General features: G+C 35.0%; 1 long non-coding RNA gene across 2 annotated transcripts in view; it reads right to left on the minus strand.

The window, feature by feature from the left end:
- Positions 1-16,702, minus strand: part of LOC113604766 (uncharacterized) — a 90,201-nt gene that overhangs the window by 25,390 nt on the left and 48,109 nt on the right. Inside the window, exons 3-4 of one of the 2 annotated variants that reach the window (XR_003426777.2) lie at positions 9,003-9,099; positions 6,634-6,796 (exon numbers count right to left, since the gene is read on the minus strand). This is a non-coding gene — a long non-coding RNA (uncharacterized LOC113604766). The remainder of the gene's footprint in view (positions 1-6,633; positions 6,797-9,002; positions 9,100-16,702) is intronic. The other variant, XR_008297614.1, reaches the window with a different exon arrangement.

Consider the following 16,702-nt stretch of genomic DNA (forward strand, 5'->3'; position numbering starts at 1 on the left):
TGGCACAAGTTTTTAAAGGTATGTTAGTGAGCAAACTGACATAATTTATTATTAGCTTCCATAGAAGCTTTCTTTTTTCAAGATTTAGATTTTTTAATTACATATTAAATATGAATTGCAGTGTTAGCTGAGATTATACCAACATCTTTGGTGCTATTTATTCAAGATATGACCTATTACACATTTTTGTAAATAACCAGTTGATCTCTGTGATATTTTTTTTATCTTAAGCAGCTTAAAAATCTAAGGCTAAGAAGAAAGCATTATTAAAAGAATCTTTTCCTAGCAAAATAAGGTTATCACACTTCCTAACAAAAATGAAGCTGTGACACATTTTTTTGTTTAAATTTTTAAGTTTTTAAAATTTTCAAAATTGTTTACGCAGCCTAAAAATTTGTAAGCAAAACAATTATATCAACTTACAAATTTATGTAACATTTAAAAATTTCCCCAGAAATTCTTATATCTAACATAGCTATCTCTATTTATTCTTGTCAGCAAGGAATACATGACCCACTAAGTATACATTAAGTAGGGATATTGCACTTTGATGTAAAAAGAATGAGAGATAAATATTGCCTCAATCACTATAGATATGATTTAATTGCCTTCATAAAATCAATTCTTATTTTGAATCTGTTAGAAATTCTTAAAGTTCTAGCAATATTAATCATTCAGTAAGACTAATATATAATCTTTAATTCACTTTACCTGCATAATTTAGCTCATTTTACATGACAACCAGATTAAATAAAATTTAATATCCTTGTATATATGAAGTATGACAAAGATTCTTTGCTTGACCAAACTTTAATCAGACTCCTGAACCTTCTCCTAGGCACATCTATCTGTTCATTTCCTTGTAAAATCTAGTTTTAGCAAGAACCCTGATAAGTCAGTTTAATCAGAACCTCTCACTTTTCATACCTGATTACCCTGACTACCCTAACAGGTTCCTCATTCTCCACATCTCCCAGATGATGTCTGATCACTCTGGCCTGTCCTTAGCAACAATCCTGTTAGGTAAACTTAGCCAGAAATTCCCTTATCCCTGATGTTGCCTCTTACTAATTTTCTATCCACTGACCACCCTCTATCCTGCTCCTTAGCTATAAACACCCACTTGCTTATGTTGTATTTGGTATTAAGCCCAATCTCTCTTCCCCACTGTAAAATTTCATTGTAGTGGTTCCTATACCTATTGCAATGATCCTGAACAAAATCTGCCTTACTATCCTTAATAAGTATCACCAGCTAGATTTTTCTTCAACAAATTTATCAAGTATAGAAAAACCTTGAATTGCAAGTAACTTGTCCTGTGAGAGTGTTTGCAAGACGAGCAAACATTTCTAATAAATTTAAACTTGATAAGCGAGCTATGTCTTGCAATATGAGTAGTGCATGATGCCAAAGTCACATGATCACAACTGAGCCAATGGGTCTTCTCTCTCTCTCTCTCTCTCTCTCTCTCTCGGATTGTGGGTGATCATCTCCCATGCTTAGATGCCTGGTCTCAGGCCACAGTGTTTGGCAGAAATCAGTGATTTTTCAGAACACTGAAAGGTGCCCACAACTGATACTAGTGTATTTTTTGTCACTTCAAAGCACCTACGACAGTCCTTTGCTTTTCCATTCAAGGGTAAGTTTACGATGTTTTGCTTCATTGTAGGTCTGGCTTACTGCAGATAGAGACCTTTTCCTCTGCTGCCTTATTTTCAGTTACATTAAATACAGTATATGACAACAGTTTATCAATACTGGACTGTAGTCAACATGGCTGTGAGTGTATACAATGGCCCCCATGCAGAAAAAGGTTGAAGAGAAAGGCAGTAAGATGGAGATGATTATGGCGGAAGTTAGGGAAATCATTGAGAAGTACGAACAAGGTATGTGAGTGGTGAAAATTGCAAGATTTAAGTCTACATCTGTATCTCATCTGTGTAGGAAGAGGAGAAAAGGTGGAGGAATCCCTCACTTCAAATGAGATTAGGGAGATGTATAAAATGTAGGAAACAGTGCAAATTTTGTAAAAAGCACCACCCGAATAAGGCTGTAGCAGTGCAAGCAATGAATCTATTTAATGACAATACAATGGCCCATTTCCGTGAAATCCTCAAAAGGGGGCAAAGCAAGTGGTATTGGATAGGTTCCTTGTTAAAGTTACACAAAAGGAAAAAGAGTCTATTGAACCAATAGATGGCAGTGATTCTTTTCGTGATAGTGAAAATCATGCTATACAATAACCCTCCTCTCTCCTGTCTCCCTCACACCAGCCACAAAGGTTTCCAAAGTTAAGTGCAGGTTAATTTATTTCTTTTTCTTTATATTTTGTATTTTCTTTATTATTTTGTATTATATAATAGTATTGTAATAATTTTTATATGAATATTTTTGGTTTTCCATTATTTCTTTTCGGGAAATTCACTTTGATACACAAGTTCTTTGGATTACAAGCATGTTTCCGGAATGAATTATGTTCACAAACCAAGGTTTTACTGTGTGTGTATATATATATATATGTATGTATATATACACACACACATATACATAGTTGATATAATATCTATCCTAAATTATTCGATGTTAAGAACTAAAAATAATATTATCTTGCCCATTCTGAAAAATATAATAGATCTAAATGAATCATCAATGACAAATATCAATTAAGCACCTTCTATAATGAGGCACTGTACTGAGTATATTACCAAGGATTTATCAATTATTGAAACTAATAAAGAGCTCTTTGAAGCAATATTCTTCATAGCATGTGTTTTTGACCACCTGTAAATTCTTCACAGAAATATAGATTAAAAGTCACATATTATACCTAGTATATCTGTATTTTAGTTTTAGAATCTCAAGAATATAGGTGATTCAAGGTGCACTAAAAGTTCAGAAACCCAATGATAATTCTGAAAACTCAAAGAAGTCAATTCAGAAAATCAAAGAATGACTCTAGATATCTACATTTCTAACAACACCCTGGTGATTCTAATATAAGTAACCAATGGAATACACTTGGTCCAGTAGCACAACAAAGCACAATAAAGATTAACTTAACACAACAAAGATTCCCGTAAATTCCAAGAAAGGTTTGGTATCTGCCTAGTTTCTCTTTTCTTATATTCTTTGCCCTTGCCATTAATATATCTCAAGTCCACAGATTTTTAATTATTTGGAATTGAAAAATTGGTACAAATTTTTAAGAATTAGAGTATTATTTTATTAGCAGAAAGATAGAAGTCATAAAGAATTATTCTTACCATAAATTTTGGTACAACACTTCAGTTATGTTCAAGAGAGAGAGAGAGCTGGGGCACAGGAATACTGTACCTCTTCCAAGTGGACTGTGACTTACAAGTCCATCATAAAAATCAACATCTATGGTGAATCTGCTGCAATAAAACTGCATGGAATTTTAGAGATGATGATCATCTTACTTGAACTTCTTCATTTTAAAGATGAAAAAAATAGACTCTAGAGATATTTAATTATTCAGAGAGGTACCGCCTAAACTTTATGTAATAAACTTAATCTACAATCTACTCAGAAAAAATATTTTCAATTTGGAAATGACCTTTGGCTTCTTAAAATCATTAGAGTTTCTTCACTTTTGCTATTGTCACAAGGATTCTAAATGCATTTATGAGTATTATTAATAACTCTCTCAGTTAGCTTTAGTTTCATAATAAAGTACTCTAGAAGTGAGTGGCTTTTTTTCTCTCTTGAAATACAGAATTTTATTTAGAAACTGCTTAAAGTGGGAAAAGAAACCCTGTCAAGAAAGACCAGGTGGAAAATGAGTTTCCAATAAAATGGAATTTTAGGGCAACAAAAGTCTAAAAGGCCACAAAAGGGAAACAGCACCACTGTTATTTGAACAATGGCTAGTTACTTGCATTTTTTTGGCATTGTCAATCACCGAATCTGTGAATTCCATCAGAGCACACACTACACAACAATTTTGTCATAAAATACCTGCTTTCTACACACTTGTTAGGAGAATCTACCACCAGAAAGAAATCAATACAAATACATCGGGGGCTGAACAATATCAGTAGTGGGTGACACACATTTTGCAGAATTCTGCCAAACAAAAGAACTGAATAGTCTAGGGGCAAAGCAAATGAGGAATTGTTAAGAAATGGAATAGTTTAAATATTAATAAGCAATTCAGACACAGTACTATATTTTCTACAGAAGAAAATGAACACTTAGTAACACACTAATGAATTTATCTCCAGAGAGATTAGTGCACTGGCAAAGTATTCCAGTAACAGTGGATGGCTGTGGACAGCAGATACCGAGAATACCCAGCTTTGCAGGTCCCAAGGTAGCTGTGGCTTCACTGGTCACTGTCTTTGCCAGAGGTCCAGAAAGAACTTGCGATGTGACCATCTGCCTGATGAACTTACACTCTAAGTGGCAAACTTTAAGGAGCCAAAGAGGAATCCCCGATAGGCAAGGGAAACAGGGAAGAGAAACATATTAAATGTAGACTTAAAAGACAGAAAAATGGGACACAGCCCCCATTCAAATCCAAGAGATGTGAGCAAGTCTCCAAAAGTAGCTGATATGCCCAGTCTTTAAAATGTGGACACACTTCATTTCCCAAAAAAGCACAATACATAGAAATTTCAGGGATAACTGGAAAAAAAATCAGAGAAATATCCACTGAAATTCAAGCTCTCCAACTCAGATCTCAGGGCTGAAATATGCCCTCTATTCATTCAGGCAACAATGCCTCTTGCTTCTTAAAGCAGCAGTATGATTGGTAAGGACACCAAATGGCTTTACAGAGCCACTATTTCAGCTTTCCTTCTGGGCTAAGGTCTAGGCCTTTGCAGCTTCAAACAGTCCTGCAAGGCCTATGAACAGCAGATTCCAAAGATCCAGAGGTCTGGCCCTTCCTTCCCAGACACAATGTCAACCTTGTAAAATCTCCTGTGGTGTTATATTTTATATTTTGAAATATGGAAGCATATTTTAAATACTCTGAAGGCATTTATTTATTAAAACGTTCTCTGCCAAGATTTCACATTAGCTTCGAATTCAAGCCAGTCTTTATATTTCTTTACCAAGGTCTCAACCTCAGTGTATTGCATAAAAACACCTTCTCCAGCAATCAGTATTACCAGGGTCCACATGGAGAGCCCCATGGCCAGCCTCTTTGTTCCCTGGACGAACCAATTGGATGTTAATACTGCTCTGCTACAACTCCTAACTCAAACTCATTGAAAAAGGAGTGAAACTTCTACAATGCCCTTTAAAAAGAGGTAATTTTTGCTTATGAAAAACAAAACAAAACAAAACAAAACAGTGAGTCGTCTAAGAATAATAAAAGTGAATATTTTACAATGAAGCACATGACCTAGAGTGAAGACTTTGAATGCTCCTCTGCTGGTCCAGGCTGCTAATACTCTTCTTGTTCTTCCGTGGGCCCCCTTCATATGTGGCATAGAGAACGTACATGATCCTCTGTAATACACGGTTGTTTCCCCCCTCAACCTCCAGGCAACTCAATTGAAAGTTCCTTAGCTTTCCAAAGCAAAAGTCTCTCTTTCTCCAAGTTTTCAATGATAAGTTTCAATACACTGACCTGCTACATCAATTCAACTGCTTGCCATCCCTGTTGCCTGCAGCAGGATCCTTTCATACCATGCCCCAGCCAGCCTTAGAGGCTGCGGTAGTTCTGAGCGTTGCAATGGGCCTCAGCGGAGCTGCACTGCTAGAGCTGAGAGGTTTCCTGGGTTTGCTCAGAGCTGGAACAACAGGGGAGGAAGCCGTTGAAGTTCTTCCTTACTGGCAGTTACAGGGTCATAGTGTTTTCCATCACAGCTTGCATCATAAAACTTCTTGAGAGGTGCCTGGGTGGCCCAGATGGTTAAGCCTCTGACTTTTCATCTCGGCTCAGGTCACAATCACAGTTCATGGGACTGAGTCCCATGTCCAGCCTGCTTGGGATTCTTTATCTCCCCCTCTCTCAGCTCCTCCCCCACCTTGAAATCTCTTTTATTCTCTCTCTCTCTCTCAAAATAAATAAATAAACAAAAAACAAAAAAACAAAACAACAAAGGCCAAAAAAACCTTCTTGAACCATTGAACAAATTCAAAATTGTCCTGAAACTTTCCTTTCACTAATTTGTCCACAGGAATTATTTTGTCAACACCCATTCTTTTAAGACCTGCTTGTAGTGTCTTGAACTTCCGGATGTACTCAGCTTAGCCTGGAATTTCACCTTCTTCAAGGCCATGGAGCCAGGGAACAGACCATCCATAAACTGACAATAGGCAGCCCCTGAGGGCAACTGTTCAATCTTAGTCAGATTCACCTGCAGAGAGAGACTCCCTGATCCAGTCCAGCCTGTCATGTGGACTCAGGTTGTCACTGGTGACTGACGTTGGGAATACCTTCACTGTTGTCTTTGGCTCTCAGTGGTACTGCAGCCACCACCTGTGCCCAGCTTGGGTTCAGTCTTTGTTTCCTCTCCTTCAAACCAACGGATCCTGCCTGCCACCAGCCTTGATGACTTCACACGCATTCCCCCACACCCATCATGCACCAATGTACCTAAAAGTGAGTGGCTTTAGAGATCCGAAGTTTATTAACTGGTCATTCTGTGGGTTAACAACTTGCCTTGGGCTCAGATCATTGTACTGCTGGTCTGTGCCAGGCGCAGATGCTCTCAGCTGGGCTCACTCTTGTACCTGCAGTCAGTGTCTAGTGTAGTGGAGGACTGGTTCATTGCCCCTAGAGCACATCTATTTTCTGTGGGGTCCCCTGTCTTCCAGTAGGCTAAAGGGTAAAAAAGGAAAAGGAGACAATGGAGCCTGGAGTCACTGAATACAGCTCTCTAGTGTGTACCTTTAGTAGGATGTAATAACTGCCATAAAGATAGAATTGGGGGATATACCCAATCTTTATTCTCCTAACCTCATATTTCATGCCGATGCCAGTTAGCCGAAGCTAACAAGGGTCAAAGGACAAGAATGTCCACGTAACGTCAGCCTCCTGGAATAAAGAACAGGACAAAGAAAGGCAATTCACCTATCTAGAACATGATAAACACAGAGTAAACAACATAGAACTTTTAAACTTGTTTACCATTGTTTTACTGGTTATTGCAGAGATGAAAATATGAATCTTGACTTATTTTGGTCTAAGTTAACCACAAGTTTTGTGCTTTATTCCAGACAGAACAAGAAACTTCAGGCATTTTAACTCTCTTCACCCTTCCCAACACACTGTTCTTATGCATATTAATTATGAATTTAAACTTATCAACACTTTACTATTACTATTTTGGTAGAATTAATATTTGGATTCACCAATATATTTATAGCCTTAATTTCTGTCTGTATCTCCAAGCTTCTATTCTCTCACTGTTTAAAAAAGCAATATTTAGTGTTTCCTTTACTTCATTTCTATTATGGTAAATTCAAGTTTTGTGTGTCTGTAAATGGCTTTTCTCATTTTCATTCCAAAAGAATTTTTTCTCAATCTTTAAACTCCTAGATTGACAGTTATTTTCTTTCAGCACTTTAAAAATATAATTTGTCTTCTAGCTTTTATCATTGTTGTTGAGAAAATAGACTTAAGTTTTATTGTTGTTCCTTTGAAGGTATCATGTTGATTTTCTCTAGGGGCATGTTAAAATTTCTTTTGTCTTTGCTCTTCTTGAAATTTTAGTCTGTTGTGTTACTACATAGATTAATTTTGTTAAAATCCTACTTTGGAGTCTTAGATTTTCTTTAACATATGGTTTATTTTCTTCAGCAGTTTTGGAAATTTTCAGCCATTCCCTCTTCAAAATTTTGTCACCACATTCTTTCTCTTCTCCTTCTGAGACTCTATAAACATATCCCAGGTTCTCACCACACTCAAGGAGAAGGGATCATATAATGTGTCCATATCAGAATGGGAATCTTAGAGGATATCTTGCAATTCTACCTATCACAGAGAGCAATATTCCTGACAGTGCTGGGAACACCATTACCTTCCATCTTGTGGTTGTAAGAAGCTACTGTTATTGTTCAATACTAATGACTTAACATCTGTATTTTTTTTTAGAAGACAAAAGGATATTCTAATGGTAAAATTCCTTTTTAATGGGAACTACTGCAACTATACTAGAGCAAAGACAGAGTAAATTAATACACTTTTGTAAGAAATCATACATAGTAAGAAATGTAAGAAATTATTTTGGATAACAAGAGGGGTGAAGCTTCTTACAATGCGTTGTTTCAGGAAATAATTCTCACTTATTTGCTCTATTTGTGTTGAGATGGTCCCATGTTTACATACTTGTTCCCAAGTCAAGTACATCTACTTGGAACTGATATAAAGCAATAAATATAATTCAAATATCATTCAAACAAGTCTGTTTTCATAAATTTTAATTAATTTTTGTTACTAACATAACTTTAAGTGAAATAGAATCATAGTGATTATCCAGCACAAATGACAGTGCATCAATATGAATAGGTCTATTACATGTTATATATGTATATATAAATCTACATGTATAATGCTGTTTCTCTTTTCTTCTTTATGTCTTTGTCTACCTAATAAAATGTTTCACACATTGTACTATGTTGATATTGCTCTCACTCTTTAAGCTATTGAGAACTCCCGTGGCCACTGTCTGGTGGTATAGTGATTGAACTGTTAATAGAGATTCAATTTGCGGTTCCAATAATAGCTGCAAAGATGTAAAATATCCTACGTATGAAGAAGATTTACAAAATACAAAATAGGTATGCCATTCAGATTTTATAATAACTTCTCCTGAGGACAAGGAAGTTCAGAAAAATTTTAATATTTGGCTTTATCTTTAAGATCTACTTTTATTTTAAAGTGTGTAAAGCAGCCCTTTTTCTTTCCATTTTATTACATTACATGGAGTACAGTCAAAGAATACAATACAAGGGAACCAAGATGTTGTTAGTTAGATACATATGAGTTGAATCTTATATGATAAAGGCATTCAACATACACTCACATTTCAATTGTTCTGTCTTGCGATTTAACATCTCAATTCAGATCACCTTACCCATTTCAGGTCATGAGCTCTGATTCACAGTTACCAGTCTGATCTCCTATATGAACATAAAAAGTTGACTTGTAAAGTAAATACCAATTCATGTACGAAAATTGTTATTTATTAGAAAATAATCCAGAAATCTTAGGTTGTCTATGTAACAAATTTATTTCAGGATATAGAACTGGAAACATATTTCTGGGGGCACCTGTGTGGCTCAGTTGGTTAAGTGTCCAACTCTTGATTTCAACTCAGGTCATGATCTTGTGGTGCACGGGTTCAAGTCCCACTTCAGGCTCTGTATTGACAGTGTGGAGCCTGCTTGGGATTTCCTCTTTCTCCTCTCTCTGTGCCTCCCTCATTCTCTCTCTCTCTCTCTCTCTCTCTCTCAAAAAATGAATAATAAGCATAAAAAATAAAAACATTTCTGGGTTAGTATAGAATAATAGTAAGAAGAGAAAGATTATCTTACTTCTACTATCATTATTTCTTTGTAATTGATGACTAATAGAAACTTCACAAAACTTAAACATCTTACCATTTTGCTATATTTATTTAGTGAGAGAAACATAGCTTCTAATAATTATTTCCCCCAAATTAAAAAATTATACAACATATAGCATAGTTTGGTAGAAATATTGAAATTTTAAGGCAAAAATGCCGGGGTTCTTGTCCTAACTTTATGTCTGTGATTTAAATCAAATAATTTTAAGAACTTCAGTTCTTTCACATTTCTAAAATTATGTAATGATTTTTCATTTTACTAATTAACCTCATAAGCTTTGGGAATCAAATGAAATAATATACGTAAAATTATTTTGTATACAATAGAGCTCTAATAAATTTAGGTATAACTATTGTTAATATTATCAAAATTATACCACTTTGTAAGACATGCTAATGAACCCTAATTCAGTATAGTTGTGAAAAACATCATTATTAAGAAACAATTAGTTTCTGTCTATTGAAGGAATCTAATATATGACCAGTACATACCAATCTTAGGCCCTTTTATTCTCTAAACAATATTTATATTTGTTTGGTAAACTATATTTTAAACATTTTGAGAAGACAGAAATTGAGACCTAGAGGTATAAGTGGTTTGTCCAAGAAACACAAATAATAACATCCAGAATCTACATTTAATTCCTGTTTTTGAATTTGAATTCTCTCAGATCACCCTGATAACATCAGTTTTCCAGTATCTCACATACATGTTGCTGGGAAAAATCATAAAATTATATAAAAACATTCACAGAAACTAAATTCTATTACTCAAATTCCAAGGTCCAGTCTAGTAATGCTTTAATCACCTGACTGTGGATTACCCATCTTGCAGATTTTCTGTTACATGGTTATATTTCTGGCTAGTTTCAGTAATATTCTCTTCTCTCAGTGGGTTTAGTGTTTAGTGTTAAAAAATCTCATTGTAATTTTAACCTCATTTTTTATCAACTGACCTTTCTTTTATTGAAGGTAACCTGGAGCAAGTTCTATAGAAAACATGGAGGTAAACTGATCATAAATCATGTTAGAGACATGAACTATGGAGAGGAAAAAATAGCATTAATTCATAAAACCTTAAGATAGCAAGGGGTGTTGGGGTTATATATTATAAAGCAAAAATCCTCTCCATGACCTTCCTGACAAGGGACCATTATAGGTTTTCTCTTTGAAGGATATCTTTTTTTATTCCACAGTAGGATGAAGAAATTTCAAAAAGAATCTCTTAACTGTGCTGGAGAGCTTGACTTCTAAAAGACAAAATCCCAGCTCTCTAAATTCTATGCCACTCCTGGCAGAAATGTGGCAAATGTGACTTTGTGGGTTTCTGTGAACAGCTTTTATTGAAGAGGTTAAGCCATTGTTCAACCATGACTCTAAATCCTCTCAAAATGAACACATGTTTCTGAATTGATCTTTAGTCAGTCATGTACTCTAGCCTCTTCTACTTTTAAAAAATCCATGACCTTCCCAGGGTGCACATCAGCAGAGAATAATGTTTCTTTCATATATGATGTTATACACTATAAAACTATATATACATTTAGAAGACTTTTAAATATATGGGACCTAAATCAACTTACTCTTAAAATTTCTACGCCTTTTAGTTTAAAAAAGTAATTTATATTTTGTATACATTCAAATACGGATTGGAAGGTAAAATAAAAATTATGAGATTGTATAAGAATTATACTTTTGATCATTTTTCTTGTTTTATTGTGTTAAAAATATTTATAAAGAACCTACACTTTCAGCAGAAAATGCAATTGAAATTTAAGCACATTGTTTCCTGGGATGCAGATATGACCATGTCATGTAACCTGGTGGACCAACCGAAGCAGAGCCTCTTGATAGGCACATGGAAGGGCATGGCTGAGTTACAACATCCACAGCATGAAAAAGGAATGTTGTCTCTGAGAAAAGCAGAACTCTGCCTTTCACAGTGGTTCAAATTCAACCCCTCAAGGACTAACATGTTTTTTCGAGAAAAAAAGAGAGAGGTCTATGAATAAAAGCATAAAAGATTTTATTTTCAAGGCAACCTGAGTAGCTTAGTTGGTTTAAGCATCTGACTTCAGTTCAGGTCATGATCTCATGGTTCTTGAGTTCAAGCCCTGCATCGGGGTCTCTGCTGTCAGTGCAGAGCACGCTTCAGATCCTCTATCTCCCTCTCTCTGCCCTTGCCCTGCTCACTCTCACTTTCTCTCTCAAAAATGAATGAATGAATGAATGAATGAATGAATAAATAAATATCTTTTTTAAAAAATTATATTTTCAGATAAAGGTGCTATAAAATTCCCAGGTATAAAAAAGTGTTATTTTTTTTCAATAAAACGAAACAAAACAAGAAATATGCTGATTTTTCCACATTCTCATATTTAGTGGGCACTTTGAGGACTATAATTCAGCAGTAACATCTATAGTCTGTTGTGTCCCATGGGAGCTGACAGATTAGTTTCATAAACTCACATGGGTCACTCCTAAAGAATACTCAGAAATACTGGAGGAAATTTTGGAGGATGCCACATCAGTTAAGTAAGGTCCTAAAGATGGGGATTAGAAACAGAGAAATATGAGCTACTTATGCTGCAGAAATTCAATTTTTACTGAAGGCTGGGGTGGCCTATGTTATATATAAATATTACAAAGAACAACAGCCCTTGTAACTTTTTCTTCCCAAAAGTCAGGTATTTTCCTGTGAATATTTTTTTCAGTTGGTAAAATTATAAAATGACTTTTCAAAGTGTTCTGAATTGGTCTCATACAAAGAGACCTACTAAACGGTAGCTTTTATACAATATGAGGAGCTTGCATGATATTTTAAGAAGTTTAAACAGTGGAATCTTTAGGAAGTTCACCACTGCAGCAATGAGAAAGATGGAAAAAGGGAAAGCAAGACAAGCAATAGAAAAGTCAGTTATGAAGGTACTCTGGCACTTAGGTGGGGAAAAAAACAGGGAAATGTGTAGAGTTCTGGGGAGAGTTTGGAAGGCAAACTCAAGAACTAGTTGGAAAATTGAATCAATAGAATTTGTTGACAGTTATCACACTGAACAACATGTGCCAGGGGCTGTCATGCATAATTTTCTCTCAAATTTCTCAGTCTAGCATGGAAAATATAAATACAGATAGTTATAAATATGTGACATTATGCAAAGAAGTCATGAGACAATACAGCAGACACTGCAAATTCTATGCCTTGTATCAGCTCAACCCATCTAAATTCAGTTAGAGCTACAATCGTTAAGTATCCAAATGAGGCTGATAGCTTCATGTGAAATACTTTATCTCAAGACTTTCTAGCACTTTGGGAGTTTACTCCACCTACCACTGTAGACCTGAAGTGGAAACGGGGAATTAGCACACCAACACCTGAAGAAACCCTCAACCAATAAGGGATAGTACTGGTAGTCCTGTTTTCTGTGGAACATTGTGACATGTGTGTCCTCTAGAGATTCTTAGAGTGCCCCCATTATTAATTGCAGCCCTGTTTTCCACATGGTAAAATGATGACACATTCTTTACTTTCATTGTCTCACTACTCTACTCACTCACTGTGCTTCCTAAGACTGCCTCCCAAATTAATAAGCTAAATTTGTCTGTTTCACCATCCTTTTTGCTTTGGTTGAGGGGTAAAAGGATTACAAAGTAAGAGAGTTGTAATGAGAGGTGGCGTTAGAGGGCAGCCTTCAGAATGAGCTTTAGGAATTGTGTCACTTGGTCAGATGTCAACAAGGACTACACTGTTAGTGGTAAATAGGATGGTGACAACCCCTGGCAGAGTGCTAACTTTTGGCAAGGTGTAGCTTCCCAAATGACTAAGATCCTCACCATAGTAGATAGGGATGAAGTATAGGTGGAAGCACACTGTCATATACAAATTCTCCAGCTCTTGGAAAGCATAAGACAATACAAAGTATGGTGGAGCTAACTGGTATTTTCTGGACAAGTCTTAACAAAAAAGACAGAAGGCAATAAGCTAGCCTCCTCTTGGAGAAGAAGATCCCTGATGGTTACTTGGAAGAGATGAATACATATTAAGCTGTTAAATGGAACTGACAAAAACAAACATTTCAATAGTACAAGTGAGATTCTTCACTGTGTTGGGGGAGAACTATAAGCAATTCCTTGGAGGCTAGAGTGAGGAGCTGGTGACAGATCTGGACAAGGTGTCCAAGGCCAGGTCAATGAGGCTTTTATGTGTCATTTTAAGAAGGTTGGATTTTATCCTATAGGTAATATGGAGTGATTCTTGAAGACTTTTACAATGCTACCAAATACAGAAAATGACTTGATTATTTTATCAATTTTTTCAAGATAGAACATAACAAGTACCATTATAGATGCACAGGAAAGCAGTTAATTTATTTTATATATATATATATATATATATATATATATATAAAATATTTTTATATGTTTTTGTATTTATTTTTCAGAGAGAGAGAGAGAAACAGCATGAGTGGGGGAGGGGCAGGGAGAGAGGGAGACACAGAATCGGAAGCAGGCTCCGGGCTCCGTGCTGTCAGCACAGAGCCTGACCCGGGGCTCGAACTCACAGACCGTGAGGTCATGACCTGAGCCGAAGTCAGACGCTCAACGGACTGAGCCACCCAGGCGCCCCTTAACTTATTATATTTAATGGATGCTTAAGGACATTAGGGCTTACTTCTAACAGAAATTGATTTGAGAAAAGCTTAAGGGTTTCATAATGTATCTTACTACTACTTTAGATTAAACATACCACTCTTTACTTAAACTTGGATTCTTTGAAATTAATACCAAATTGAATGAGACTATGTATTTCACATTCCCTAATGTTCAGAAAGAGGATCAAACTAGACTACCTTAGACAAAATAGAATTCTTAACAAAAAATATCTTAAATATGTCATGAAAAATTACTCTACTGCCAGAAATAATAAGGAAGGAGTTCATCTCTGCTGTTCCTTTTTAATTATGCATCTAACCTTCAAAGCAACAACTCATACACAAACATAGTTTCATAAATTATGTTCAACTTAGTATTTTAAAATCAAATTTTTGACTGTGATTTGAAAGTTGGAATTCTGTCCCTTAAAATTACATGACATATGAGAAATTTGGTTTTTTATTTGGTTTCCTTGTTTGATTTCTATAGAAATTTGTCTATACAAATTGGGTGACCAGAGACTTTGAATGAGGAACAACAGGGTGACATTGTTAAAAGAATTTCAATTTTAGGTTGAATATAACTGTAAGTAAATTTGCAACCTTTTTTGGTAAGTCAACACATGACTGTTTTGTCTCTCTGATTCCATAAATGTTATTAGAACATTATGCCCAAATACTATGTTAAACAAATTAGTAGCTACATGTAGAACAATAAAATTTATGTAAGTAACATTTATTTATATCTCAAATTTTCATTATATTTGTATAAACTAATAATAGAGAAATTATTGGATCCACACCAGAAACAAACCATAGATAAGATAGTATTATATTCAAAATTTTTTTCTCAGGGCCCCTGGGTGGCTCAGTCAGTTTAGGCATCTGATTAGGTCATGATCTCATGGTCTGTGGGTTCGGGCCCCACATTGGGCTCTGTGCTGACAGCTTGGAGCCTGGAGCATGCTTCAGATTCTGTGTTCCCCCCACCCCCGCCCCTCTCCCACGCATGCTCTCTCTCACTCTGTCTCTCAAAACTAAATAAATGTTAAAATAAAAAATAAAAAAAAAACAACTCTTTTCTCTATAGTATCAGAGACTAACGTTAAAAATAAATAAAACTTAATACTTAAATTATTTCAAGCTGTATTAATCAGAATGTTAGTTTTGCTGCCAAAAAAATTAACAAGCTTCAAAAATCTCAATGTCTTACATCAATAAAGCTTGTTTTTTTTTCTTCTCTCATCAATACTATATGTCCAGTGCAAGAGAGTTGGACAATGGTTGGGGACAATGCTCTAAGTACCAACCCATAAATCCAGGTTGACTGGGGTTCAACAATGTGATTGCCATCTTCTGCAACTTGGGAAGAGAGAATATAAAAAACTCCCAATTATTGTTGTAAAATCTAGAAATGACTAGAAACGACTTCTACCAATTTTTTTTTTACAGACTTTTTTACAGAAATAGTCATTTCTGACTCTCCCAGTCATGGGAATATACCATGCTGCAAGAAAACATGCTTGCATGCTTAAGAGAAGCATGCTTGGATTCTTTGAAATTAATATCAAATTAAATATACTACTCACTCCCTCATGTTTAGAAAAAGGATCTACCTGAGACAAAATATCAGATATCTTAACAAAAATATCTTAAATATGTCATGAAAGATTACTGTACATAAAAGATTACTGAGAATCTGGATACCCATAAGCATTAATTACATATGCCAAATTACTAAGAACTATAATTAAATTATCAAATTTTAAAGTGGAAACTATAAATATCACATCATTGTTACTATAATAAAATAAAACAATTTGTTCAAGTTGTATGCCTTGAAGCGTGCTTGTATAATAAACTGATTTTATTTACTGTCCACAGACTTCTTTCAAAGAGGTTCTGTTGGAACAAGTAGATATTAACACAACTACCTTGAATTTATGCAAGGTCTTTTGTCAAGAAGCCACAAAACATTTATTCAGTTTATTGTTCAGATTTGGTTGAGTAACGCATGTACTCACATTTTCCTTGGAAACTATTTTTTATAATTTACATTTCTTCATTGATTATCTACTTAAGCACTACAAATGGAGTTTGTTGCAAGATCTGAATACATAATAATGATATAGGTTATAATTGCATAATGCAACTTATAACTATGACTTGATTTTCTAAAGCTTTTGTTTCTCTCTATTCCTGATAGGCTAGGAATAATACACAGAATAAAAAAAAAAAAAAGGATTAAAAGGTAATGCACTCCAAATCAGCAACAACTGTCATTTCTGATTGGGAGGATTAAGGTATTTATTCCTCTTGGAGACATTTTTCTGTACTTGCTTCTGTCTCACTTTTTATCATTCTTTCCCATAATAAAGTTGGTAACCATAACATATAGTTTAAAATTAAGCCAAATGTAAAGTCATCAAAATTTCTAAGTTAAAAATTTTTTTTCTGTAGATAAACATTATGTTTGAATGCACTAGACCATTTATTAATTGTACAAAT

This window comes from Acinonyx jubatus, chromosome C2, assembly GCF_027475565.1.
Source record: "Acinonyx jubatus isolate Ajub_Pintada_27869175 chromosome C2, VMU_Ajub_asm_v1.0, whole genome shotgun sequence".
Taxonomy (NCBI): domain Eukaryota; kingdom Metazoa; phylum Chordata; class Mammalia; order Carnivora; family Felidae; genus Acinonyx; species Acinonyx jubatus.